The sequence below is a fragment of the Zea mays genome, chromosome 10, assembly GCF_902167145.1.
Source record: "Zea mays cultivar B73 chromosome 10, Zm-B73-REFERENCE-NAM-5.0, whole genome shotgun sequence".
In the NCBI taxonomy this organism is placed as follows: Eukaryota; Viridiplantae; Streptophyta; class Magnoliopsida; order Poales; family Poaceae; genus Zea; species Zea mays.
Window position 1 is genome coordinate 44,296,415 of NC_050105.1, and position 16,702 is coordinate 44,313,116.

Here is a 16,702-nt window from a genome sequence, read left to right on the forward strand (position 1 = left end):
GAGCTCAGGGTACTTGGCCATCAGATCATCTTCACGCTCCCAGGTTGCTTCTTCCTCTGAGTGATGATCCCATCTGACTTTGCACATTCTGATGGTCTTCCTTCGGGTGACTCTGTCTGCAACCTCAAGGATTTGCACTGGTTTCTCAACGTAGGTCAAGTCCTCCTGGACTTCAAGACCTTCCACTGGCAACTGCTCTTCTGGCACACGCAAGCACTTCTTCAACTGAGACACATGAAAGACATCATGCACAGCGGACAAATTCTCTGGCAGACTGAGCTGATAGGCCACTTCTCCACGTCTTGCAAGAATCTGATACGGACCATCTTGACCTTCACTCCGAATCTTCTGACTCCTCTGATCGGTGACACTTTCAGATAGACAAAGTCTCCGACTTCGAAACTCAGCTCTCTTCTTCTTGTGTCTGCATAGCTTCGCTGCCTCGATTGCGCTATCTTCAGATTCTCTCGGACCATCTTGATGTTCTCTTCGGCTTCAAGCAAAATGTCTGGTCCAAACACTTGCTTTTCTCCAGGCTGATCCCATTGCAACGGAGTTCTACAACTCCTTCCATAAAGCGCCTGAAATGGTGACATCTTCAAACTGGCCTGGTAACTATTGTTATAGGAAAACTCCGCATAAGGCAATCGCTTGTCCCATCCGGACTGATCTTGCAACGCACAGGCTCTCAACATGTCTTCAAGAATTTGATTGGTCCTTTCGGTCTGGCCATCTATCTGCGGATGATAAGCTGAACTGAAATTCAGATGTGTGCCCAAGGCTTCATGCAACTGCTGCCAGAAATGAGAGGTGAACTGTGTTCCTCTATCTGACACTATCTTCTTTGGCACACCATGAAGACAAACGATCCGAGACATATACAATTCTGCCAATACTGCACTACTGTAGTTGGTCTTGACAGGTATGAAGTGGGCTGACTTGGTCAAGCAGTCCACTACTACCCAAATGGAATCGTAGCCGGCTCGAGTGCGAGGCAATCCGACTATGAAATCCATACCAATTTCATCCCATTTCCACTAAGGGATCTGCAACGGTTGCAACAATCCAGCAGGTCTCTGGTGCTCTGCCTTAATTCTTCGGCAACTATCGCACATAGCCACATGCTCTGCGATTTCCCTCTTCATTCTGTACCACCAGAATTTCTTCTTCAGATCCTGATACATCTTCTCACTGCCAGGGTGAATCGAATAAGCTGTCTCATGAGCTTCCTTAAGAATCAACTCCCAAATGGACGGGACATTGGGAACACACAAGCGGTCTTTGAACCATATCACGCCTTCTGCATCTTCTCGAAAATCTTTGCCTCTGCCATCTAGAATCAGTCGCCGGATCTCACTGATCTTCTCATCATTCTTCTGCGCTTCTTTGATTTCGCGCTCTAAGGTAGGTTCCAACTCAACTGTGACTCCTCGCGAATTGTTCAGAAATCCGAGACTCAACCTGTCAAACTCCTTGGCCAACTCATAAGGCATCCGACGAGCGACCATCAGATTGACTTGACTCTTTCTGCTCAAAGCATCTGCCACTATGTTTGCTTTGCCTGGATGGTAATGAATCTCCAACTCATAATCTTTGATCAACTCTAACCATCTTCGTTGCCTCATGTTCAACTCTGACTGAGTGAATATGTACTTCAGACTCTTGTGGTCTGTGTAAACATCACATTTCTGTCCATACAGATAGTGCCTCCATGTCTTCAGTGCGTGAACCACTGCTGCCAACTCTAGATCATGGATTGGGTAGTTCTTCTCATGAACCTTCAGCTGTCGGGACGAGTAAGCCACAACTCTTCCCTCTTGCATCAACACACATCCCAAACCTGTGTAACAAGCATCGCAATACACCGAGAAGGGCTTGTGCACATCAGGCAAGATTAGGACGGGCGCTGTAGTCAACTTCTCTTTCAGCGCTTCAAAGGCCTCTTGACATTTCTGGGTCCACTTGAACTCAACTTTGTTGCCTAGCAACGCTGTCATTGGTTTCGCAATCTTCGAAAACCCTTCAATGAATCGCCGATAATATCCGGCCATTCCAATGAAGCTCTTGATTCCTCTAGCATCTGTTGGCGCTTTCCAGTTCAAAATGTCTGCCACTTTCTTCGGATCCACAGCCAATCCTTCTTTGTTGATTATGTGACCCAAGAACAGGACTTCACTGATCCAGAACTCACACTTGCTCAATTTTGCATACAACTGGTGCTCTCGCAATCTCTGCAATACCATCCTCAAATGATCCGCGTGCTCTTCTTCGCTTTGAGAATAAACCAGAATGTCATCAATGAATACCACCACAAACTTATCAAGGTAATCCATGAATACACTGTTCATCAAGTTCATGAAGAACGCTGGCGCATTGGTCAAACCAAAAGACATCACTGTGAACTCATACAAACCATACTTGGAAATGAATGCCGTCTTCGGAATGTCCGAAGGTCGGATCCTGAGCTGATGATAACCTGACCTCAGATCAATCTTGGAGAACACACTGGCTCCTCTCAACTGGTCGAACAGATCTTCCATTCTGGGCAAGGGATACTTGTTCTTGATCGTGACCTCATTCAAAGCTCGGTAATCGATACACATCCTTTTGGTGCCATCTTTCTTCTCCACAAATAGGACAGGGGCGGCCCAAGGCGAGGTGCTTGGCCGAATGTAACCTTTCTCTGACAGCTGATCAATCTGCTCCTTAAGCTCAACCAACTCTGGTCCAGATATTCTGTAAGGTCTCTTGAAGATAGGGGCGGTTCCAGGAAGAAGCTCTATAGCAAACTCCACTTTCCGCTCTGGTGGCATACCCGGTAAGTCCTTTGGAAACACATCTGGGAACTCGGACACAACCTTGATCCTCTCAATCGGGTCTGCTTCACTGCTATCGACAGCCATCTGGTAACAACTTCCTTTCTTTGGCTTAGGCGGGACTAACTCGGTCACCACTTCCTCTCCTAGTGGGGACACTAACTTGATTGTCCTTTTATCACAACTGATAACTGCCTGATACTTATCTAGCCAATTCATCCCTAGGATGACATCTATTCCCTGAGTACCCATTACTATAAGGTTGGCGGGAAACGCTATCCCCCTTATTTCCACACTTATATTCAAACAAATGCTATCGGCTCGAATTCTACCACCGGCTGAGTCAATTTGAATGGGGGTTGACATGGTAGTAATTGGAAGATTATGTGCTTCTACCCATGATGCAGTAATGAAAGAATGTGTTGCTCCAGTATCAAATAACACTTCTGCAATATGGGAGTCGACTGGGAACATACCTACTATCATGCCGGGGGTCTCCTGAACTGCTTCAGCCTCCAAGTGGTTCAGTCTTCCATGATTATAGCGCGGCTGAGAGCGATTGCCTGCTCCAGGCTGAGGCACATTCTGCTTTGCTGGGGCATTGGGGCCTGACTGCTGCTGGGCTTCCTTCTTCGGACATTGCATCACCCAGTGACCTTGCTCTCCACAGTGGAAACATGCTCTGTTTCCAACCTGAGCTGGTGCTGCCTGACTGTTCTGCTGGTTTGCGGGGGCAGGAAGACGAGGTGCTTGCTGATTCTGCCTATGAAACTGACCTCCTGACTGATTGCTCTGACAGTTCTGGTACTGATGCTGAGGATTCTGCCTTTGAAACTGCTGATGCTGCTGAGGTGGACGCTGGTTCTGCCTGAACTGCTGAGGTTGATTGCCTGAGAAACGAGGACGATTGCTGCTTCCAGGCTGGGGTCCACTGATCTTACGTTTACGATCCTCCATCTCCTTACGCTTCCTCTCTGTCATGATTGCTCTGTCAATCAGGTGCTGGAATGTCGGGAAGGTGTGATTCATCAGTTGATACTGAAGAGGGTCAACCAAGCCTCTCAGGAAACGGTACTGTTGCTTGGCGTCGGTCTTGACATCTTCAGGAGCATAGCGAGACAATTGCAGGAACCTGTCCCGGTACTCACTGACAGACAATGGCCCTTGCTTGAGAGCCAGGAACTCCTCCTTCTTCACTGTCATCAGACCCGCAGGCACATGGTACTGACGAAAGCTACCTCTGAACTCTTCCCAGGTGATGGCGTCAGGGTGGGCATGGGTGGTGAGGTAAGACTCCCACCATGACTGGGCTGCTCCTCTCAACAGACGGGGACCATACAGGACTTTCTCCCTGTCATCGCACTGAGCGGTATGCAACTCCCGCTCCACAGTGCGCAGCCATTCTTCAGCATCCATGGGGTCAGAAGAATGAGCGAGCGCTGGTGGATGACCTCTCATGAATTCAGCACGCTTGTCTCTGGGCATCTGAGGCATCTGAGGCTGAGGTGGGGCCTGCTGCTGTTGTTGCTGCTGCTGCTGAATGGCGGCCAAAGTCTGACCGATGGCTTGAACTGCTTGAGTCTGCATCAGAAACATCTGCTCGATGGACATCGGGGGCGGGGGCGGCAGGTGCTGCTGCTGGGGCACCTCCTCTTGTTGAGCGGCTCGCTCCTGCTGAGCACGTCTTCCTCCTCTATGCCTGTTCTCTGACATCTGCAGAATGCAACCACACATCAGAACTGATCTGGCAAATCTTGCAGCATAAGAAAAGAGTATAGAATTCTTCAACAGCACTGAACAGATGAGCATCTTCACTGATCTCCAACACAGACCACACAGCTTCTCAGATAAAGAGGAAAGTGGAATGAAAAGGTTTCCCAACTATATAACTAACTCCATTAACATAATAGGTAAACCAAAATGCAGGGGATACCCACACTCTGGTGACAGTCATTACAAAGATCCAAACCAAACATAGTTCATCATGACAAACACAAATGCACAGGATATAGCAAACTACCCTGTCTAACTAAAACTAACTAAGACCGAGACTAACGCTAAGACTGTAGCTTCTATGTATATATTTCGTATTAATTACAAGATCCAACTCTAACGAGCTATGGTTCTAGAGTTATCTTGGTCTTGCAGTCGGGATTGCCATAAGACTGGTGTCCACGCCGAGGTGAGCGGTACAGGTGCTGAGTCCCAACGGGAGCGGGGGAACCACCATCCAGGTGACGACGTTCCGCGCGCTCAGCCCGCAGCAGGGCGATCTCAGCACGAGCCCTACTCAGCTCGTCTAATGCATGGTCCAGCTCTGTGTTTAGCACAGCGGCTAGGTTGACTGTGCTGCTCAACCTAGGATTGCCCTCACCAATAGGTGAGACAATCACGCCTCCTGTGCTGCCAGATGGACGGCGGGGGTAATACTTCAGGTCAAGACCGTCAGCTGCCCCACCGAAAACCAAGCAGTAGTGCGAAAGCGCACGCCGTGCAGCATCTTGCATGGCTGCCTCAGCTGAGTCCCGCTCAGAGATAGAATAGTGCTCTGAGCAGGCCTCCGCACCCTGGAGACTGTTCTCCGGGCAGCGCACCAAGCAGGTTGCCTCCCAGCGGTCCGGGTAGACCCCGCGACTATGCTGGTAGACCACACAGCGATACTCGACGGACCAAGTGTGCCGGTTAAATGCCCGACGTAGCAGGGTGTCGAGCGCATCGTGGAAGTGACACCCGCGAGCAGCGTCACGAGTGATGGGTCAAGCAACCCATCCTTCCGGCTCAGGGTTAGCAGAGAAGTCGGTGTCGTGGCTCGAGCTGTCGTCGCCACCTCCGTCGTCTAGGTCTCCTCCAGCAGCTACTCCAGAAGCTGGGGCGCCCAGTGGTGGTGCAGGGGGCGCCTCCAGAGGAAGCACAGGGGAGCAGCTCCTCACGGACTCTATCTCCTGGTGGAGTGAGAAAGAAGAGCCCTACTGCTCCTGTCGTCGACGCTCCTGCTCCTCACGCAGGCGGTGGTGTAGTCTCTCCAAGTGGCTGGACTGTCCGGCCACGGGACGGCGAAGCGGACGCTCAACAAGGCGGGAGGGTAAGAAGGGGATGACTGACTTTCGTGCAGTGTGTCTAAGTCGAGCCATCTACAAAAGACATCGCAAGCAAAAGGGTGAGAACAGAACTAATATGACCAGCAAATAATGAATCATAAGTAAATGAAGGATTAGGATAAAACATGATTTTCAGCAAGGTATAATATATAGTAGAACATAGGTTTGGTCGGTATGACCAACTTTTGAAGGGATATCAAAGTCAAGGCAGAGAAAGAGGTCTATAGTCCTTAGAACGACCATTCTACTCTAGGTTAGCGGTCCTACAGTCAGCACGGTTCTGATACCACTTATGTCACACCCGGTTTTAGAAGGCAAACCGAATGCGAACCATGTACGTGCCAGGATCAGTTATTCACGTACACAGCAGTTACATAACATGGACATCATCACACAGTGCTCAAATAGTATTAAAAGGGAAATAATAGTTGATTACATCACACGTCTGAGACGTCCATATAGTCCTTACAATAAATCAAAGTGCGGAAAAGAAACGTAGATAACCGCGGCCTTCACAGGCAGCCGACTGGGGGTTACCGCTAACCCACACCTAGAACTCGTCGTAATCTTGGAACTCCTGGAAGTCTCCTTCCACAGCTTCATCTTCGCCTGAGCAGTGGTTGCAATGCTGACAACCTGGGGATGGGGGGGTTTGTTGTGTAGAGCAAGGGTGAGTACACATCAACATACTCAGCAAGTATCCTGTTTGGTTGTAGTGGACTAGCTGTATGTGGGGATAAGTCAAGCAGTTGCTTTTAGTTGGTCAGATTATTACTTACTAGTAGAAAGCCAAGTTTTAGCATAAACCCAAGTTATTAACCCAAACGTACTCCTTTCCAAACGGAAAGAATACCACTTACCAGCACCATAGTCATAACCAAAACCATCAATCTCATAACCACCTGTACCAAAGTATCTCTGATCAAGTACCACTAATCACTGGAGCTCCCTTGGCCGCTCATAACCGCGAGCACGGCTGATATATCAGTTTTCAAACACTCTGCAGAGGTTGTGCACTTTACCCACAAGCCGTGATTCCCATTCTGCCCGGAGATCATGACTCTCCATTGATCACTACCAAGGTGACCCAGCAGGGCATCACTACGTAGCCTTTACAAAGATTCCACGGGGCTGTAGCCACCCGTTAGGTTTCCTAAATGCACTGCACTCCTCCCCAAGGGGCGAACCCAAACTTGGCAGAGCGAGCCGCATACACCGAGCCCCATTGACGGCACGACGACTAAGTGAACTACACCCCGGATCCTCTAATTATTCAGCTAAGGGCATCCCATTCCACCCTCATGGTTGCACTGTTTTCCCAGGCGGTCATCCATAGAACAGGTCCTTACGGAGAGGCACTCGAGAAACCGCTCGAGCCCCCTTGATGACCACAAGTACCACATCATAATAAGAGAAGGGAAAACAGCGTATCATAGATAATCTCATCATGTTCATTGATTAGAGTTTGAGCAATAGCATAAAGCTAAACAATAATAATCCAACCCAGATAGGTAAACAAGGACATGGATAACAAAAGCTAGTCAATCCTTAGGCATAAATGTGTAAAGCGGGAGGTGAATTAAATAATGAATAGGACATAGATAGGTCAAGGGACACTTGCCTCCACCAACCGACTGCTGCTCAGGGGCTTCTCCTGCGAGTTCCTCGGGCTCTTCGACCGGATCGTTCTCTAAGCGGGTGCAAACATACATACATCCATTCATTGAAATTAGGAAACCAACAGTACACCATACAAGAGAACAGGTAAAGCAAATATGCATAGAATACCACATACGATGATGAATTTACCTTGGTTAGAAAGAAACGAGGGAAGGTCTCGCAGGGGTTAAGGCTTATGCTCGAGGGGCACTACGGGTAAACGAATGACTAGACGTCACGCGCTCTAGTTCCAGTTGGTCCTAACAAAAGGATTAGCTACATGCACTAATGTAAACACGATCACTTTTAGTAGATTAACATTGAATAAGATAGACGATTGACTATACAAATTAACTAACGTAACCAATTTCCAAATTGAGACTCATACCCTATTAATATAAACAACGTGATTAGCGCATATAGGAGACGGGGGGGTAGACGGGGCGTCTGGGGGTAGACGGGGCACGACGAGTCGTGCCAAGGCACCGCACTACGCGGGCACGCGCGCGAGGCCGCATGCACACGCCACGAACTAACCGTGCGCACGTCGGGGCCGTGCGCTAGCCGAGCTCAAAGCCGCGCGCCATAGGCACGCTGGGCCGAACTCAAGGCTACGCCAGGGCCGACACGACGCGAGCAAGGCAAGGCGGGGCGGGCGAGCAAGCACGCCGGGGCAAGCGAGCACGAGCGAGCGAGGACGCGGCCGGACGAGGCCGAGCGCGGGGACGGGCGGCCGAGCCGGGGCACGGGGGCGGTTGAACCGGGGGGGGGGCGACCGAGCTCGCCGGGAGGCGGGCGCGCGCGGGCGGCTCGCCGGAGCGGGCGCGAGGGCGGGGCCGAGGGGCGCGGCCGAGCGCGGTACGGGGCGGGGACTCGCCGGAGCAGCCGGGCGCGGGCTCGCCGGAGGGCGGCGAGGCGGGGCCGGCGCGGGCGCGGGGCTCGCCGGAGGCGAGGCGGCCGAGGGCGGCCAAGCCGGGGGGCGGGGCCGAGGGGCGCGGCCGAGCGCGGGACGGGCGGGGACTCGCCGGAGCGGCCGGGCGCGGGCTCGCCGGAGGCGAGGTGGGGCGGCGCGGGGCAGCCGAGCTCGCTGGAGCGGGGTCGGGCGAGGGCGGCCGGGGCGGGGAAGGGCCGGGCGAGGGCGGCTCGCCGGAGGGCGGCGAGGCGGGGCCGGGGCGGGCGGCTCGCCGGAGGGCGGCCGGGGCGGGCGCGGCCGAGGCGGGCCGGGGCGGGCGCGGCCGAGGGCGGCCGGGGCGCGGGGGAGAGGGCGCCGGAGGGAGGGGAGGAGAGGGGGGGGAGGGGAGGAGAGGGGGGGGTCTCACCGGAGGGGAGAACGGCGGCGGCGGCGGCGGCGCCGGGGAGCGGCGGCGGCGCGGGGGCAAGGGGCGGCAGCGGCTAGGGTTAGGGTTAGGGTGAGGGAGGGAGAGAGAGAGAGATGATGGGCGGGGCCCGCGGGGGGGGGGATTTTTGGGAAAAAAAAGAAAAGGGGTGGGGGGGGCAGCTGGGCCGGCTGGGCCCAAAGTGGGGGGAGGGGGCGCGCGGCTGGGCCGGCGCGCGGGGGAGAGGGGAGGGGGCGGCTGGGCCGCCAGCTGGGCCGGGCGAAGGGGGGGGGGGCTAGGCCGAAATGGGAAAGGGAGGGAGGGAGAGAAAAAGAAAAGGGTTTTCTTTTTCTAAAATCTAATTTTCTTTGGATGAATGCTTTTACATTTTTAAACAATCAAAAGTATGCATGGTTCGGCATGGTGCATCACACGAAATAAAGTGTTTTAAGGTTTTGCTTTACACGAGGTCTAAAGCCGAAACCCGCTGCGACTTTGGAAAAGATCAAGGCTTAGCGAGAAGAAAAGGGAAAAGGAAAGAGTAACGCCTGAATTTGGTGAGGGAAAGAAGAAAAAAAAATCTACCCCCAAATTCAGGGCGTTACATTTAGCAAATGTGCATTTTGGTTAGAGGAAATCCAATTCCTAGGGCATGTCAAGGATATTTTGGAATGGAAATCTCCTACTACATTCCATCAAGTTAGAAGCTTTCTCAGACTAGCCGGCTATTACCGCAGGTGTATTCCAGATTTCTCCAAAATAGTAAAGCCTATTATAGAGCTGCTAAGAATGATGTTAAGTTTAATTGGTCTTAAGTGTAACGTCGCTTTTGAGCTACTGAAAGAGCTATTGACCACTGCACCGGTATTGGCTCAACCAGATATTGTGAAGCCATTTGACATATATTGTGACACGTTCGACATTTGTATTGGGTGTGTCGTAATGCAAGAAGGTCGAGTTATAGCTTATGCCTCAAGACAACTACATCGGCATGAGCGGCATTACCCGACGCATGATTTGGAGTTGGCAACAGTGGTTCATGCCCTTAAGATCTGGAGTCATTATCTGTTGGGAAACGTATGTCATATATATATATTGATCATAAGAGTCTAAAATATATTTTTACCCAGTCAGAATGGAATATGAGACAAATAAGGTGGCTCAAGCTGATAAAGGATTATGATTTAGACATTCACTATCACCCTGGAATGGCTAATGTAGTGGCCGATGCTTTAAGTCGCGAGGCATCTTGTCACTGCCTTACTGCGAGGTTATGTGACACTACCTTATGCTAGGGAATGGAATGTCTCAATTTAGGGATAGTTCAACAAGGAACCTTGATGCATCTAAAGCTTGAGTCTGTCCTTCAACAGAAAATTGTTGATGCTCAAAAGGTTGATAAGGGCATGAAGCATATTCAACAGAAAATGGAAGCCGGTAAAGCCACTTGTTTGAGGAAGGATGACCAAGGAGTGCTATGGTTTAAAGACATTATAGTGCTGCCTAAGGACACTGAGTTCCGCCAACAGATCTTGGATGAAGCTCATCTTACTCGGTATTCTATTCACCTCAGAAGTACTAAGATGTACCAAGATTTGAAACAACATTATCGGTGGACTAAAATGAAGATAGAAATTTCTCTCTATGTGGCAAAGTGTGACACTTGTCAGCGAGTAAAAGCGGTGCACATGAAGACTACTGGACCCCTACAATCGTTGCCCATCCCAACATGGAAATGGGATGACATAAGTATGGATTTTATTGTTGGATTGCACATGACATCCAAAGGACATATTCTATATGGCTTATAGTGGATCGGCTTATGAAGATAGCTCATTTTGTTCCAGTTAAAATTAAGTACCAGTGGTCACATATGCTCAAGTGTATATTGCGTGTATCCTGAGCCTACATGTAGTGCCAAGAACGATAGTGTCAAACTGAGGACCACAATTTATATCCAAATTCTGGGAAGAGCTGCATAAGTCTTTGGGTAATAAGTTGCTCCATAGTTCAACTATCATCCGCAAACAAGCGGACAAACGGAAAGAGTAAATCAAATACTGGAAGATATGTTGAGAGCCTATGTTTTGGAATTTCCACATAAGTGGGATGACTGTTTGCCTCTAGCAAAATTCTCCTACAATAATAGCTATCAAGAGAGCAACAAAATGGCACCATTTGAAGTTATATATGGTCGACAATAGGACACCCTTAAATTGGTCAGAACTAGGAGAGCGATGGTTTTTCACACCTATTTTGGTGAAAGAAACAGAAGAAAATGTTCGATGTATACGACACAATTTGAGAGAAGCTCAAGCACGACATAAGAGTTATGTTGATAAACGACGCTGGCCATTGATTTTTCAAGTATGGGATCATGTATATTTGAAAGTATCGCCAATAAAGGGAGTTAACTGTTTTGGGGTTAAAGGAAAATTAGCACTCCAATACATTGGTCCATTCCCTATTCTCGAACGATGTGAATATGTTCCATACACACTTCAACCACCAGAACCTTTATCTATAACACACAATGTGTTCCACATGTCACAACTAATGAAGTGCCTTCGAGTACCCGACCAAACCATGGATATATCAGAAGTTAACTTGGAACCAGACCTAACTTATTTGGAGTATCCAATCCGAGTTTTGACCCAAAAGGATCAAGCTACTCGAAAAAGGACACTCAAGTTCTATAAAGTACAATGGAACCAACATACAGAAGAAGAGGCCACATGGGAATCTAAAGACTTCTTAGAAAAACATTTTCGTGAGTTTCTAACTTCTTGTAAACCCTAAAGTTTTTTACACTTTATTGTAAAGTTAGTCAGACACACCCACCCACCCCCTTCCTTATAAGAGAAACTAGGAACTAAATTTGTGACGCATGTTGGTCACTTGTTCTCAAATGCTGTGAATCAAGAACAAGGCAACACAACTATTAAAGATTAAGGACCTTCGTCCTCTAAAGCATTATTTTCTTTCAGATATAATGATCTTCAGAGGAAGGTCATGAAGGACACACCTTCATCATTTATGAGAATAAGAATCCATAGAGATAATATATGTTATCCATTCATCCATTCATTCATATATCTATTTCATAATATATATATACATGAACATTAATAGAATTTATATTACATTGTTAGCTTCGGCTTGTTTGAAGGTGTTGACGCGAGAGTGTTGGTGACTTGTTCTCAAATGCTATGAATTAAGAACAAGGCAACACAAAAATAGGTTAATGGTTAATGCCCTTCATCCTTCGAAGCATTGTTTCCCTAAGGATATAACGATCTTCGGTCGAAGGTCATGAAGGACGTACCTTCTTCATCACAGCATATATCAATGAAAAACGAAGCATATGAAACATGAGAAATAACATGGATAATCATATGACACCATTGATATATTTTCTATTATATAATCATGAATGAATAAGAACAATATTGAATTACATTTGTACCTTCGGCTTGACAGAAGGCAAGGGTACAAGTGTGATGCACGAGCGAATACAAGTCAGCGTGAACAGTACGGGGGTACTATTCATCTATTTATAGGCACAAGACGTAGCCTGTGTGAAATTACATTTATGCCCTTCATGTTTACTATTGACTTAAGAACAATATGTTAGGGACTAGATAGCCTTTTCCTCCTTAAGTCGGTTCCTTTTTCTACTACTGAGTCAAAGTTCCCTTGTGCATAACTTCGTTGTTGGTTCAGCCTTCGTTTTGACCCTGTTATCCACGTCGTGTATAGCTTCATCCCGAGTCCAAAGGTTCCTGCACATATATTATGCTTGGGAAATATTGTTAATCATGTTTTTTGAGGACCTTCGGAAGGTGAAGGCCCCCAACAGAGAGCAATTACAATCCAGCGTGAACAATACAGGGGTACTCTTCATCTATTTATAGGCAACCACAATGGTTCACACGCTATTACATTTATGCCCTCAACGATTACATACAGAGTTTACAAAATATTGCAAGGGTAACATCGCCATTTGTATTTAATAACTTGGGCAACACCTTCTCATTACATTATCCCATTGCTTTGTCGTGATGAAGCCTGCTTGATGAAGCATGCTTTGTTGTGCTTCCCTTTCGTTATGCTGAAGCCACGTTGTCTACCCGTTTCACCGTGATGGAGCTTGTCAAACGAAGTTTGCTTCGCTCCTCTTGTGTTATCCCAAAACTTTTATGATTGATGAAGCTCCTGTAATATTCAGTAGTACGCTAGAAGCAAATGGTTAGTCGTGTTTTTGAGGACCTTCGGAAGAGGAAGGCCCCCAACAGTAGCCCCTCGTTGTATTAATTTGTTTCTTTGTCACAAATTCAGACTGCGAGAAGGCCTTTAGCCGAAGGTCCGAAAAACACCTTCGCTTGGCTAGAATAGCGAAACATTCTGCATTGTGGACCCCACCACTCAGTGGTGCTTTGTGTATATATACAAGGGCTTGCATTGAGAATATTTTTTGTGCTATCTAGCTATGTGCTGTGCTTTTCGTTTTAGCTTTCTTCCTCTGTGATCGCAATTGTTTTTTGAGCTTCCGCTTTCTGTTGTAATCAACACTGAAATGGTCGAAGATAAGAAAAGCGTGGAACCCACACTTGCTGGTTTCAACGAAGCCATGGAGAGGACCAACGTTTAAAAAATCACCGATGAAATGTTAGCTGGGCTTTCTGGGGACTCCAGCGACAACAAGAGTTTTGATGTCGAGAGTGAGAACGAAGATGCCGAAGATCAGCCATGGAGGCCAAGTCATGTTGTTTTCGGAAAATCCACTGTTAAGCAAGGGCAGATTGAAGCAATGAAGGGAAAATATTTTCATGATATATCCATAGTCAGGGCTGGGGGAAAGAGTATTGTTCCTCTTCCTGAAGAAGAAATAGTAGTGGTATTCAAAAGTTTTATGAAGGCTGGGCTTCGGTTTCCCTTGCATAAGATGTTAGTTGAAGTACTGAAAACATTTGAAATATGCCTTCATCAGCTTACTCCTGAAGCTTTGATTAAAGCTAGGGTTTTCATTTGGGCTTTGAGGAGCCAAGGGCTGGAGCCAAATGGCAACTACTTTTGCAACATTCACGAATTGTCCTAACAGACGAAGGCAGTTGGGAAAGAGCAATATCATAACAACTTCGGATGCTACAACTTTGTGTACCGGTCTGATGTGAGGTGCCCTATGCCAATTTTTTGGAAAAAAATGGCCAGGCTCTTGGATGAAGCAATGGTTTTATGTCAAGAATGATCTGAGTAAGAGGGAAGATGTAAAGGGCATATCCAGCGCCACATATGATCAGTCTTTGGCATCAGGAGGCCTTCGATTGCAAGTGGAAACAAAGTTCAAGCATGTTTGATGGCCTTCAACTCATTGTGTACTTACATTGGCACCAGGGATTTGGTTCAAGAGCACATTGCTTATAAGGTGTGGCCGCTTGTTAATGACTATGAGACGCCGGAGGAGACCACTGCTGGCTCCAACGAAGGTGGTCTGGTTTATCTGAGATACACCTATCGCTACAGAAGTCTGTTTGATGAGCCGAATGATGATTGGCTTGAAGCCGTTGAGGCGATAAGTGATGAGCTACTGGGGGCTTATAGGAAGGCAGAGGATGAAGCCATGATCACTGTCTTCGGTGCCCGAGGCAATAGGAGACTGAATAGAGTTTTTGATGTGATTGGATTTATTTATCCGGACTATTGTTTTCCCGCTCGAAAGCAAGGGTCGAAAAGGAAAATTGTAACTATGTCCTCTTCCGCCGCACTGAAGCCGAAGAGAGCTAAGGTTTTGACTCTTAGGCCGAAGCTACACTCTTTAGAGAAGACAACTGCATTGCCTGGTACAGAGAAGATGGAGATTGTTGAATGTGTCAAAGCTACCATCTTGGCTCATGAGATAATACCGATGTGACTGCCGAAGCTACTATAGCTCTAGTAGTGGAAACGGAAGCAAAAAGCTCAAAGACAGAGGATCATCCGAAACTGTAGAGTCCCCCAACCACGACGGGTTTGCTAAAGTTATCAACTGCTACAACAATAACTCCTAGGAAAGGGAGGAGAATGGCCAGTGTTTTGGACGCTGATCTGAAATCTTTGAAGGTGCCAACTCCTACTTCTGCTAAGACTTCTAAAGAGAAAATTGAAGATTTGGGAGGAGAAATTGCTGTAAGTGCTTCTCCCGCCTGCGCTAAAGCCGGGCCCTCAGGAATTAAGGCAACAGAGCAAGAAAAGGATGATCTTCCTGAGAAGCTAGCAACGCCTATACCCGAAGCATCTTCTCAAGAGGATTTGGGGTACATTGTTTGCCATGCGTCAGGGAAACGATTATCAGAAGAGTAAATTGTCGAACTGCAATATTATGCAAAGGACCTGAAATATCCTCGGGGTCCTTAGTGTATAGTGGAAGTGACGAAGATTACTTCCTTTACTGTCTACCGGACAACAAGGAGATAAATGTTTGCCGAGAAATGATGGTTAACATGAGTTATCCAAAGCTTGAACTTGGAATCTCTGCAATGACGACGGATCAACTTGCAGACAGCGTTGCTTATAACAACTTAAAGGTTTGCATATTTTATTTTTGTATTTATTAATTTTTGTTAGGTAGGCTTTCGGTGATCGGTTTGTGGTAATGCTTATTATTATTATTATTTATGTGTCTTTCGTTTGTCAGGGTCTTATCCTTAGCAAGGCTTTGAAGGCCCAGAAAGATGCTGAAGATAAGAGCACTCGAATCGCCCTCGGGAACCTACGCTCGGAAGTCATAACACTTCGGAATGAAGCCCTTGAGAAGGACAAAATCCCGCTTTCTTTAGTTGAGAGGTTAAAGTCTAGCAAAGCAAGACTGGCTAGCCTTTCTGAAGTAGAACAGAAAATGGAAAAGTTTGAAAAGAAGAAAGAAGCAGATGCAAAGCATATTGCTGATTTAGAATATGGTCTATTTGTTGAAGTGGGATTGCACAGATCCGAAGAGCAAGGACTAGAGAACAAGCTCGATGAAGTCACTGAAAGTTTTAATGTTGAACAAGCAAAATGTGAGATATCTGATACTGAACGGTTAAGAGTTCAGAAAAATGTCGAGGAGCTTCATTAGACGAAAGAGGAGTGCTACAATGTTGCTGTTGGGGGCCTTCGTCCTCCGAAGATCCTCAAAAACGTGATTTAACAATATCTTCCAAGTATGACATATGAACAGGTACCTTCGGACTTGGGCTAAAAGCATGTACGATGTAAAAAGCATGATCGTGACGCAGGTTGGAGTTGCTTCGAAGCTACGCGCAGGGGAGCTTCGGCTAAATGACGGAAAAAGGAACCGACTTAAAGGGGAAAAGGCTATCTAGTCCTCATAGAATTGTCCATAAGTCAATAATAAATGTAAAGGGCATGAATGTAATTTCTCACAGGCTGCGTCCTGTGCCTATAAATAGATGAACAGTATCCTCGTACTGTTCACGCTGACTTTGTATTCGCTTTCGCGTCACGCTTGTACTTTCATCTTTCATCAAGAAGAAAGTACCTTTTGTGATTCAACATTGTTTCTATCATTCCAGAATAGTATAAAGATAATGAATTAATAATGTTATATAATTGTATATGTTGCCTCTTATATTTCAAACACTTCTACTTATATTAACATATATCACATTTATGAAGGTATGTCCCTTCACAACCTTCGTCTGAAGATCATTATATCCTAAGGGATATAATGCTTCGAAGGACGAAGGACATTAGCATTTAATATTTTGTGTTGCCATGTTCTTAACTCATAGCATTTGAGAACAAGTCCCCAACAATTGCTATGGAATTTTGCAAT